Source organism: Heptranchias perlo, chromosome 1 (genome assembly GCF_035084215.1).
Source record: "Heptranchias perlo isolate sHepPer1 chromosome 1, sHepPer1.hap1, whole genome shotgun sequence".
Lineage (NCBI taxonomy): Eukaryota > Metazoa > Chordata > Chondrichthyes > Hexanchiformes > Hexanchidae > Heptranchias > Heptranchias perlo.
In genome coordinates this window covers 93,349,416-93,361,282 of record NC_090325.1, presented here as the reverse complement: position 1 = coordinate 93,361,282, position 11,867 = coordinate 93,349,416, and positions in this window count along the sequence as shown.

Below are 11,867 nucleotides of genomic sequence, written 5' to 3'. Positions count from 1 at the left end.
CGCCCGGCATAAACACTCAAAATTAACCCGCATCCGCCAGCAATAGCGCCCTGACCGGCGACCGTAGGGTGCGCGTTTGCCGTTACCGCCAACCTCGGCCCCGCACACTGCAGCAGGCGGCCGATGAAGGCGGATTTCGCCGCCCTAACTCGGCCCCGCTCCCCTCACCTCGCTGAAGATGGAGGAAAGGAAGTTCCGCTCCGGTCCGCCCACAATTGTAGGGCAGCGTCATACGTCACCGCAATGCGTCATCACGCACAACGCCGTCCGTGGCTATCACGTGCTCCAGATTCACCCTCTCCCATCTCATAGGTCAATCTACTGGAGCATTTACTTTATGTGTTTACTAACAGACACTTTCATTTCACTCATTGCAGCACTCCCAAATCTAGAGCCCCCACCCTGGGAGTCAAGGAGCTTACAGTGTAGGATAAGACAGAAAAAGGGAAGCTTATGTCAGAAAGCCCAGAGGAGTATGGACAGTGCAGGGGTGAAATTAGGAAAGCAAACAGAGGGCATGCAAGAATATTGGCAAGTAACATCAAGGAAAACCCAAAGATGTTTTATAAATACATAAAGAGCAAGAGGATGGTTGGTGGTGTGGGCGGAAAAGTGGCAAATGGAGTTCAACCTGGAGAAGTGTGAGGTAATGCACTTAGGGAGGGCAAACAGTAAAAGGGAATATTGAGAGGGGTAGAGGAAGTGAGAGACCTTGGAGTGCATGTGCAGAGGTCCCTGAAGCTGGCAGTACAGGTAGGTAAGGTTGTGAAGAAGGCATACGGAATGCTCTCCGTTATTAGCAGAGGTATAGAATACAAAAGCAGGGATGTAATGATGGAACTGTATAAAACGCTGGTAAGGCCACAGCTGGAGTATTGTGCGCAGTTCTGGTCACCACATTACAGGAAGGACGTAATTGCTCTGGAGAGAGTGCAGAGAAGATTTACAAGAATATTGCCAGGGCTTGAAAATTGCAGCTACGAGGAGAGATTGGATAGGCTGGGGTTGTTTTCCTTGGAGCAGAGGAGGCTGAGGAGAGACTTGATTGAGGTGTACAAAATTATGAGGGGCCCAGATAGAGTAGACAGGAAGTACCTGTTTCCCCTAGCGGAGAGTTCAAGAACTAGAGGACATAGATTTAAGCTGATTGGCGGAGGGATTAGAGGGGACATGAGGAAAAACTTTTTTACCCTGAGGGTGGTGGGTGTATGGAATTCACTGCCCGAATTGGTGGTAGAGGCAGGAACCCTCAACTCTTTTAACAAGTACCTGGACCTGCACCTAATGTGCTGTAAGCTGAAGGGCTACGGACCGGGTGCTGGAAGGTGGGATTAGAATGGGCACCTGGTTGTTCTTCGAGCCAGCACGGACACGATGGACCGAATGGCCCCCTTCTGTGCTGCATCTTTTCTATGGTTCTATGGTTCTAGGATAACTAAGGAAAGAATAGGGCCTATTAGAGACCAAAAAGATAACCTATGTGTGGTGACGGAAGATGTGGGTATGGTTCTTAATGAATACTTTTGCGTCTGTCTTTACAAAAGAGTGGGACGATGCAGACATTGTAGTTGAGGAGGAGGAGTGTGAAATATTGGATGGGATAAACATAGTGAAGGAGGGAATATTAAGGGGATTAGCATCTTTGAAAGTAGATAAATTGCCAGGCCCAGATGAAATGTATCCCATGCTGTTAAGAGAAGCAATGGAGGAAATAGCAGAGGCTCTGACCATCATTTTCCAATCCCCTCTACAGGCGTGGTACTGGAGGACTGTAACGTTGTACCGTTGTTTAAAAAGGAAGAAAGGGATAGACCGAATAATTACAGGCCAGTCAGCCTTTCCTTGGTGGTGGGCAAATTATTGGAAACAATTCTGAGGGACGGTATTAATCGTCATTTAGAAAGGCAAGGGTTAATCAAGGACAGTCAGCATGGATTTGTTAAGGGAAGGTCGTAACTGACTAACTTGATTGAATTTTTTGAGGAGGTAACAAGGAGGGTCGATGATCGTAGCATGTTTGATGTAGTCTACATGGATTTTAGCAAGGCTTTTGACAAGGCCCCACATGGCAGACTGGTCAGAAAAGTAAAAGCCCATGGGATCCAAGGGGAAGTGGCAACTTGGATCCAAAATTGGCTCAGTGGCAGGAAGCAAAGGGTAATGGTCAACAGCTATTTTTGTGATTGGAAGGCTGTTTCCAGTGGGGTTCTGCAGGGCTCAATACTAGGTCCCTTGCTTTTTGTGGTATATATAACTGATTTAGAATTAAATGTAGGGGGCATGATTAAGAAGTTTGCAGATGATACAAAAATTGGCCATGTAGTTGATAGTGAGGAGGAAAGCTGTAGACTGCAAGAAGATATAAATGGACTGGTCAGGTGGGCAGAAAAGTGGCAAATGGAAATCAATCTGGAGAAGTGTAAGGTAATGCATTTAGAGAGGGCAAACAAGGCAAGGGAATACACAATAAATGGTAGGACACTGAGAAGTGTACAGAGGGACCTTGGAATGCATGTCCACAAATCCCTGAAGGTAGCAGGACAGGTAGATAAGGTGGTTAAGCAGGCACAAATGATACTTTCCTTTATTAGATGAGGCATAGAATATAAGAGCAGGGAGGTTATACTGGAACTGTATAAAACACTATTTAGGCCACAGCTTGAGTACTGCGTACAGTTCTGGTCACCACATTACAGAAAATATGTGATTGCACTGGAGAGGGTACAGAGGAGATTTCCGAGGATGTTGCCAGGACTGGAGAATTTTGGCTATGATGAAAGATAGGATAGACTGGGGTTGTTTTCTTTGGAACAGAGGAGGCTGAGGGGAGATTTAATTGGGGTGTATAAAATCATGAGGCACCTCGATAGAGCGGATAGGAAGGACCTATTTCCCTTAGCAGAGGGGTCAATAACCAGGGGGCATAGATTTAAAGTAATTGGTAGAAGGATTAGAGGGGAGCTGAGGAAATTTTTTTTCACCCAGAGGGTGGTAGGGGTCTGGAACTCACTGTCTGGAAGGGTGGTAGAGGCAGAAACTCTCATCACATTTGAAAGGTGCTAGGATGTGCACTTGAAGTGCCGTAACCTACAAAGCTACGGACCAAAAGCTGGAATTTGGGATTAGGTTGGATGGCTCTTTTTCTGCCGGCACAGACACAATGGGCCGAATGACCTCCTTCTGTGCCGTTAATCATTACATTACAGAATGTTTAATAACTATTTCTTCCTGTGGGTTGTGATTAATTCTTTTATAAAAGTTTCTAACAGGAATATTGTGGTTTCAAGGTTACTGTTGGAGACGCATATCTATTTATTCAATTAAAGTTTTTTACCTGGACATGTCAAGCGGCATGGGAAAGCATTCATAGGGTTGGAAAAGTATCTGAAGCATCCGTAGGGAGTAAAGCATGCTGAATGGCTCATTCAGTAAGATCCAAACAATCAAATATTCTCAAAAGCCAATCAAAACCATTACTTGTACAAAAAAACAATAAATTCACAATTTCTAAAAAAAAATCTATTTACTACTTTATAAAATATTCCATTCACTAAAAAGCAATCAATGAACAACCAGCAACCACCATGAAAGCAACAAATCAAAGCCTTGAACTTAATTTCCAAGTCTGATGAATCGACATATTGGTCTCCCACCCATCTTTTTATATATAATAGTTAAAATAAAGTTTCTAACATAATAAACACATTAAATAATTCAGAACAAAAAATTAAACATAAGCATACCCCATATTACAAATCCCTCTAACAATAAGAACATAAGAAATAGGAGCAGGAGTAGGCCGTACGGCCCCTCGAGCCTACTCCGCCATTCAATAAGATCATGGTTGATCTTCAACCTCAACTCCACTTTCCCACCCGAGCAAGTTTTAACTGCACAGGCCTCAACTCTCACAGGAGCCTTGGGCTTGCCTTCTATTCTATTTCTGAAGATGGTTTCTTGACCTTGTTCACATTTTTCAGGTCCCAATACATGCACAGCATAATTGCAACTAACATCAGTCATGCATATGCACCTTCACCTCAACCTTCAATAAAAATTTATTCCAGTTCAGTGGCAGTTGGTGACCTTTTTCACACGTGAGGCACAGCTATACATGCCTCATGAAACCATGAGGAATCCCATCGCCAACCTTATTTTTTTTAATCGTTATATTACAACAGAGTATGTTTGAAAGAGCCAATTAAGTGCATTACTCAAAGGATGAATGAAAGAACTGTTCTACATTTAGCCACATATCCCTTGGATTCTCTTAATGTTAATTAAAGGCAGTGTTATGTGTAGAAAGATATAATGTGGAGATGCCGGTGATGGACTGGGGTGGACAAATGTAAGGAATCTTACAACACCAGGTTATAGTCCAACAAATTTATTTTAAAATCACAAGCTTTCGGAGATTATCCCCTTCATCACCTGACGAAGGGGATAATCTCCGAAAGCTTGTGATTTTAAAATAAATTTGTTGGACTATAACCTGGTGTTGTAAGATTCCTTAGAAAGATATAAGTTGACAGAGTGGTCAGAAAGCAGTACTAGATTCTGGCAGCAAAATCCCATCCAATTTCACTGGTCATAATCCAATACTATGGCTCAGATTTTGTCAATTTCAAATTAATGTGCAGTGTAAAAGGCGGTTCTGCAAATCTGTATGCCGACGGCAACCTCAACTCCCCACTCGTGTGTGCACACAAAATTCTAGGTGTGGCACCTGTCGAGCAACCTCTGTGCCAGCTTTTGGGTCCAGATGCATATATGAGGCTATGGCCTGACCTCAGCAAAAACATTTCCACTTGATTCCTTATTTTAGCTTTCTCAGTCATGCATTTGTGACTTCAGTGCTACATTAGAACATAAGAAATAGGAGCAGGGGTAGGCCATCTGGCCCCTCGAGCCTGCTCCACCATTAACTTCCCAGAAATGTTCGGGAACCAAAGGTCTAGTGAGAAGGAGGAATTAAAGGAATTTAGTATTAGTAAAAAATACTGCTGGAGAAATTAATGGGACTGAAAGCAAATAAATCCCCAGAGCCTGATAATCTGCATCCCAGATCTCTAAAAGAGGTAGCCATGGAAATAGTGGATGCATTGGTTGTCATTTTCCAAAATTCTGTTAGATTATGGAATAGTTGCTGCAGATTGGAGGGTGGCAAATGTAACCCCACTATTTAAAAAAGGAGGGAGAGGGAAACCAGAGAACTTCAGAACGGTTAGCCTAACATCAGTAGTAGGGAAAATGCTAGTGTCTATTATAAAGGATGTGATAACAGGAAACTTAGAAAATATCAACGGGATTAGACAAAGTCAACATGGATTTATGAAAGGGAAATCGTGTTTGACAAACCTATTGGAGTTTTTTGAGGATGTAACTGGTAGAATAGATAAGGGAGAACCAGTGGATGTGGTGTATTTGGATTTTCAGAAGGCCTTTGATAAAATCCCACATAAGAGGTTAGTGTGCAAAATTAAAGCACATGGGATTGGGGATAATATACTGGCATGGATTCAAAATTGGTTAACAGACAGGAAACAGAGAGAAGGAATAAACTGGTCTTTTTCGGGGTGGCAGGCAGTTACTATTGGGATACCGCAGGGATCAGTTCTTGGGCCCCAGCTATTCACTATATATATCAATGATTTGGATGAGGGAACCAAATGTAATATTTCCAAATTTGCTGATGACACAAAAACTAGGTGGTATAGTGAGATGTGAGGAGGATGCAAAGAGGCTTCAAGGCGATTTAGTGAGTGGGCACATACAAGGCAGATGCAGTATAACGCAGATTAAATGTGAAGTTATCCACTTCGGAAGGAAAAACAGAAAGGCAGAGTATTATTTAAATGGCGATAGATTGGGAAATGTTGATATACAAAGGGACCTGGGTGTCCTTGTACACCAGTCACTGAAAGCAAACATGCAGGTGCAGCAAGCAGTTAGGAAGGTAAATAGTATGTTGGCCTTCTTTGCAAGAGGATTTGAGTACAGGAGCAAGGATGTCATACTGCAGTTATACAGAGCCTTGGTGAGACCACACCTGGAGTATTATGTGCAGTTTCAGTCTCTTTACCTAAGAAAGGATGTACTTGCCATAGAGGGAGTGCAGCGAAGGTTCACCAGACTGATTCCTGGGATGGCAGGACTGTCGTATGAGGAGAGATCAGGTCGACAAGGCCTGTATTCACTAGAATTTAAAAGAATGAGAGGGGATCTCATTGAAACGTATAAAATTCTGACAGGGCTAGACAGACTGGATGCAGGGAGGATGTTTCCCCTGGCTGGGTGGTCTCGAACGAGGGGTCACTGTCTCAGGATACAGGGTAGGACATTTAGGACTGAGATGAAGAGAAATTTCTTCACTCAGAGGGTGGTGAACCTGTGGAATTCTCTACCACAGAAGGCTGTGGAGGCCAATTCACTGAATACATTTGAGAGGGAGATAGATAGATTTCTAGACACAAAAGGCATCAAGGGGCAGGGGAGAGAGCCAGAATATGGTATTGAGATAGAGGATCAGCCATGATAATTTCGAATGCCGGAGCAGGCTCGAAGGGCCGAATGGCCGACTCCTGCTCCTATTTTCTAAGTTTCTATGTTTCAACAAAATCATGGCTGATCTTCTACCTCAACGCCATTTTCCTGCACCATCCCCATATCCCTTGATGCCTTTAATATCTAGAAATCTATCAAACTCTGTTTAGAATGTACTCAATGACTGAGCCTCACAGCCCTCTGGCGTAGAGAATTCCAAAGATTCACCACCCTCTGAGTGAAGAAATTTCTCCGCATCTCAGTCCTAAATGGCCTGCCCCATATTCTGAGACTGTGACCCTTGGTTCTACACTCTCCAGCCAGAGGAAACATCCTCCTTGCATCGATCCTTCGAGCCCTGTAAGAATTTTGTTTGTTTCAATGAGATCACCTCTCATTATTCTAAACTCAAGAGAATACATAAGAACATAAGAACATAAGAAATTGGAGCAGGAGTAGGCCAATCGGCCCCTCGAGCCTGCTCCGCCATTCAATAAGATCATGGCTGATCTGATCCCAACCACAAATCTAAAGAACACAAGAAGTCGGAGCAGGACCCGGCCACATAGCCCCTGGGCCCTCTCCGCCACCCACAGGGCATTGACCGATCCGAACTCAGCTTCATGTCCAATTTCCTGCCCGCTCCCCATAACCCCTAATTCCCTTTACTTCTAGGAAACTGTCTATTTCTGTTTTAAATTTATCTAATGATGTAGCTTCCACAGCTTCCTGGGGCAGCAAATTCCACAGACCTACCACCCTCTGAGTGAAGAAGTTTCTCCTCATCTCAGTTTTGAAAGAGCAGCCCCTTATTCTAAGATTATGCCCCCTAGTTCTAGTTTCACCCATCTTTGGGAACATCCTTACTGCATCCACCCGATCAAGACCCTTCACAATCTTATATGTTTCAATAAGATCGCCTCTCATTCTTCTGAACTCCAATGAGTAGAGTCCCAATCTACTCAACCTCTCCTCATATGTCCGCCCCCTCATCCCCGGGATTAACCGAGTGAACCTTCTTTGTACTGCCTCGAGAGCAAGTATGTCTTTTCTTAAGTATGGAGACCAAAACTGTATGCAGTATTCCAGGTGCGGTCTCACCAATACCTTATATAACTGCAGCAATACCTCCTTGTTTTTATATTCTATCCCCCTAGCAATAAAAGCCAACATTCCGTTGGCTTTCTTGATCACCTGCTGCACCTGCATACCAACTTTTTGATTTTCTTGCACTAGGACCCCCAGATCCCTTTGTACTGCAGTACTTTCCAGTCTCTCGCCATTAAGAAAATAACTTGCTCTCTGATTTTTCCTGCCAAAGTGCATAACCTCACATTTTCCAATATTATATTGCATCTGCCAAATCTCCGCCCACTCACCCAGCCTGTCTATATCCCCTTGCAGGTTTTTTATGTCCTCCTCACTCTCTACTTTCCCTCCCATCTTTGTATCATCTGCAAATTTTGATATGTTGCACTCGGTCCCCTCCTCCAAATCGTTAATGTAGATTGTAAAGAGTTGGGGACCCAGCACCGACCCCTGTGGAACACCACTGGTTACTGGTTGCCAGTCCGAAAATGAACCATTTATCCCAACTCTCTGCTTCCTGTTTGATAACCAATCCTCCACCCATGCCAGAATATTACCCCCAATCCCGTGATTTTTTATCTTAAGTAATAATCTTTTATGTGGCACTTTGTCGAATGCCTTCTGGAAGTCTAAATACACTACGTCCACTGGTTCCCCTTTATCCACCCTATACGTTATATCCTCGAAGAACTCAAGCAAATTTGTCAGACATGACTTCCCCTTCATAAAGCCATGCTGACTTTGTCCTATTAAATTATTCTTATCTAAATGTTCCGTTACTGTCTCCTTAATAATAGACTCCAAAATTTTACCCACCACAGATGTTAAGCTAACTGGCCTATAATTTCCAGCCTTCTGCCTACTACCCTTTTTAAATAACGGTGTTACATTAGCAGTTTTCCAATCTGCCGGGACCTCTCCTGAGTCCAGGGAATTTTGGAAAACTATCACCAAAGCATCCACAATCCCTACTGCCACTTCCCTCAAGACCCTAGGATGGAAGCCATCAGGTCCAGGGGATTTATCCGCCTTGAGTCCCATTATTTTACTGAGTACCATCTCTTGAGTGATTTTAATCGTATTTAGCTCCTCCCCCCCGAGAGTCCCCTGTTTGTCCAGTGTTGGGATATTCTTAGTGTCCTCTACTGTAAAGACTGAAACAAAATATTTGTTCAGCATTTTTGCCATCTCCATGTTTCCCACCATTAATTTCCCGGTCTCATCCTCTAAGGGACCTATGTTTGCCTTAGCCACCCTTTTTCTTTTTATATAACTATAGAAACTCTTGCTATCTGTTTTTATATTTTTTGCTAATTTCTTTTCATAATCTAACTTCCCTTTCTTAATCAATCCTTTAGTTACTTTTTGCTGTCTTTTGAAGAATTCCCAATCTTCTATCCTCCCACTAAGTTTGGCTACCTTATATGTCCTTGTTTTTAGTCGGATACTATCCTTGATTTCTTTACTTAGCCACGGGTGGCTGTCATTTCTTTTACACCCTTTTTTCCTCAGTGGAATATATTTATTTTGAAAGTTGTAAAATAACTCCCGAAATGAACACCACTGCTCATGTACCGTCTTACCCTTTAATCTATTTTCCCAGTCCACTTTAATCAATTCCGCTCTCATACCATCATAGTCTCCTTTATTCAAGCTCAGTACGCTTGTTTGAGAATCAACCTTCTCACCCTCTAATTGGATATGGAATTCAACCATGTTGTGGTCGCTCGTTCCAAGGGGATCCTTAACTAGGACATTATTAATTAATCCTGACTCATTACACAGGACCAGGTCCAAGGTTGCCTGCCCCCTTGTAGGATCAGTTACATACTGCTCAAGAAATCCATCCCTGATGCACTCAATGAACTCGTCCTCAAGGCTGCTCTGCCCAATTTGATTTGTCCAGTTAATATGATAATTAAAATCCCCCATAATTATGGCTGTTCCCTTATTACATGCCCCGACTATCTCCTGATTAATACTTCTTCCAGCAGAGTTGCAACTATTAGGAGGCCTATATACTACGCCCACTAATGTTTTTTTTCCCTTATTATTCCTTATCTCCACCCAAACTGTTTCATTATCTTGATGCTTTGTCCCAATATCATTTCTCTGTATTACAGTGATTCCTTCCTTTATTAACATAGCCACCCCACCTCCCCTTCCTTCCTGCCTGTCCTTCCTGATTGTTAAATACCCTGGCATATTTAATTCCCAGTCGTCGTCACCCTGCAGCCATGTTTCTGTAATGGCCACAAGATCATACCCATACGTAGTTATTTGTGCCGTTAACTCGTCCATTTTATTACGAATGCTACGTGCATTCAGATAAAGAACTTTCAAATCTGTTTTGTGACGCTTAGTTCCTGCTTTTTCCTTTTTTAACACTTTACCTATTACTCCATACCTTCTGTCCCTTCCTGTTACGCTTTCCTCTCTCTCCCTGCTCAGGTTCCCAACCCCCTGCCACTTTAGTTTAAACCCTCCCCAACAGCACTAGCAAACACTCCTCCTAGGACAGCGGTCCCGGCCCTGCCCAGGTGCAGACCGTCTGGTTTGTACTGGTCCCACCTCCCCCAGAACCGTTTCCAGTGTCCCAGGAATTTGAATCCCTCCCCCTTGCACCATTCCTCTAGCCACGTATTCATTTGAAATATCCTCCTATTTCTACTCTGACTAGCACGTGGCACTGGCAGCAATCCTGAGATTACTACCTTTGAGGTCCTATTTTTTAATTTACCTCCTAACTCCCTATATTCTGCTTTTAGGACCTCATCCCCTTTTTTACCTATATCGTTGGTGCCTATGTGCACCACGACAGCTGGCTGTTCGCCCTCCCCCTCCAAAATGTTCTGTAGCCGCTCCGAGACATCCTTGATCCTTGCACCAGGGAGGCAACACACCATCCTGGAGTCTCGGTTGCGGCCGCAGAAACGCCTGTCTATTCCCCTTACAATTGAGTCCCCTATCACTATAGCTCTGCCACTCTTTTTCCTCCCAGCCTGTGCAGCAGAGCTACCCGTGGTGCCAGGAAGTTGGCTGCTGCTGCCTTCCCCTGATAAGTCATCCCCCCCAACAGCATCCAAAGTGGCATATCTGTTTGAGAGGGGGATGGACACAGGGGACCCCTGCACTACCTGCCTGCATCTCTTACTCTTCCTGGTGGTCACCCATTCACTTCCTGCCTGTATACCCTTTACCTGCGGTGTGACCAACTCGCTAAACGTGCTATCCACGAGTTTCTCTGCATCGCGGATGCTCCACAGTGAGTCCACCCGCAGCTCCAGCTCCGAGATACGATCGGTCAGTAGCTGCAGGTGGACACACTTCCCGCACACATGGTCGGCAGGGACACTGGTAGTGTCCATGACTTCCCACATCTTGCAGGAGGAGCATATCACGGGTGCGAGGTCTGCTGCCATGACTTGCCTTAGCTGAGTTACCCCTTTTAAATTACGTTGAAATTAGAAAATGTTAACTATACTAGGGACCTAGGTTCACTAAAAAAAAAACACTATCTGCTATAAAACCTGCAGATCTTCCCTTTCTTATTACTTTACTTACAGTAAAATGGTAGAAATACTCACCTGAACCTACTCACCAATCAGCTGCCTCCCCTGTGCCGCGTCACTTTCTGACTGGTGACGTCACCCCGAACTGCCGCTGGTCTCAGAGTCTCGCTCTCAGAGTAAGCTCTGGTCTCGCTCTCTCCGCGCTGTTTATATCTCCGCTCTGGTCTCGCTCTCTCCGCGCTGTTTTTATCCCCGCTCTGGTCTCGCTCTCTCCCGCCGCTCACCGCTCTCAGGTCCACTACCACTCTGCAGGAAAAGCAAGGCAAAGCAGCACCTCCTTCCCCCACTTCACCTAACTCCCACACGTACCGAACTCTCAGCACACTGTGTAATACAGGCCTAGTCTACTCAGTCTCTCCTCATACAACAATCCCGCCATCCCAGGAATCAGCCTGGTGAACCTTCGTTGCACTCCCCCTATGGCAAGTATATCTTTTCTTAGGTAAAGAGACCAAAATTGTACACAATACTCCAGGTGTGGCCTCACCAAGGCCCTATATAATTCATAGAGTCATAGAGTTATACAGCACGGATAGAGGCCCTTCGGCCCATCGTGTCCGCGCCGGCCATCAAGCCCTGTCTACTCTAATCCCATATTCCAGCATTTGGTCCGATAATTGCAGTAAGACATCTTTACTCCTGTACTCAAATCCACATGTAATA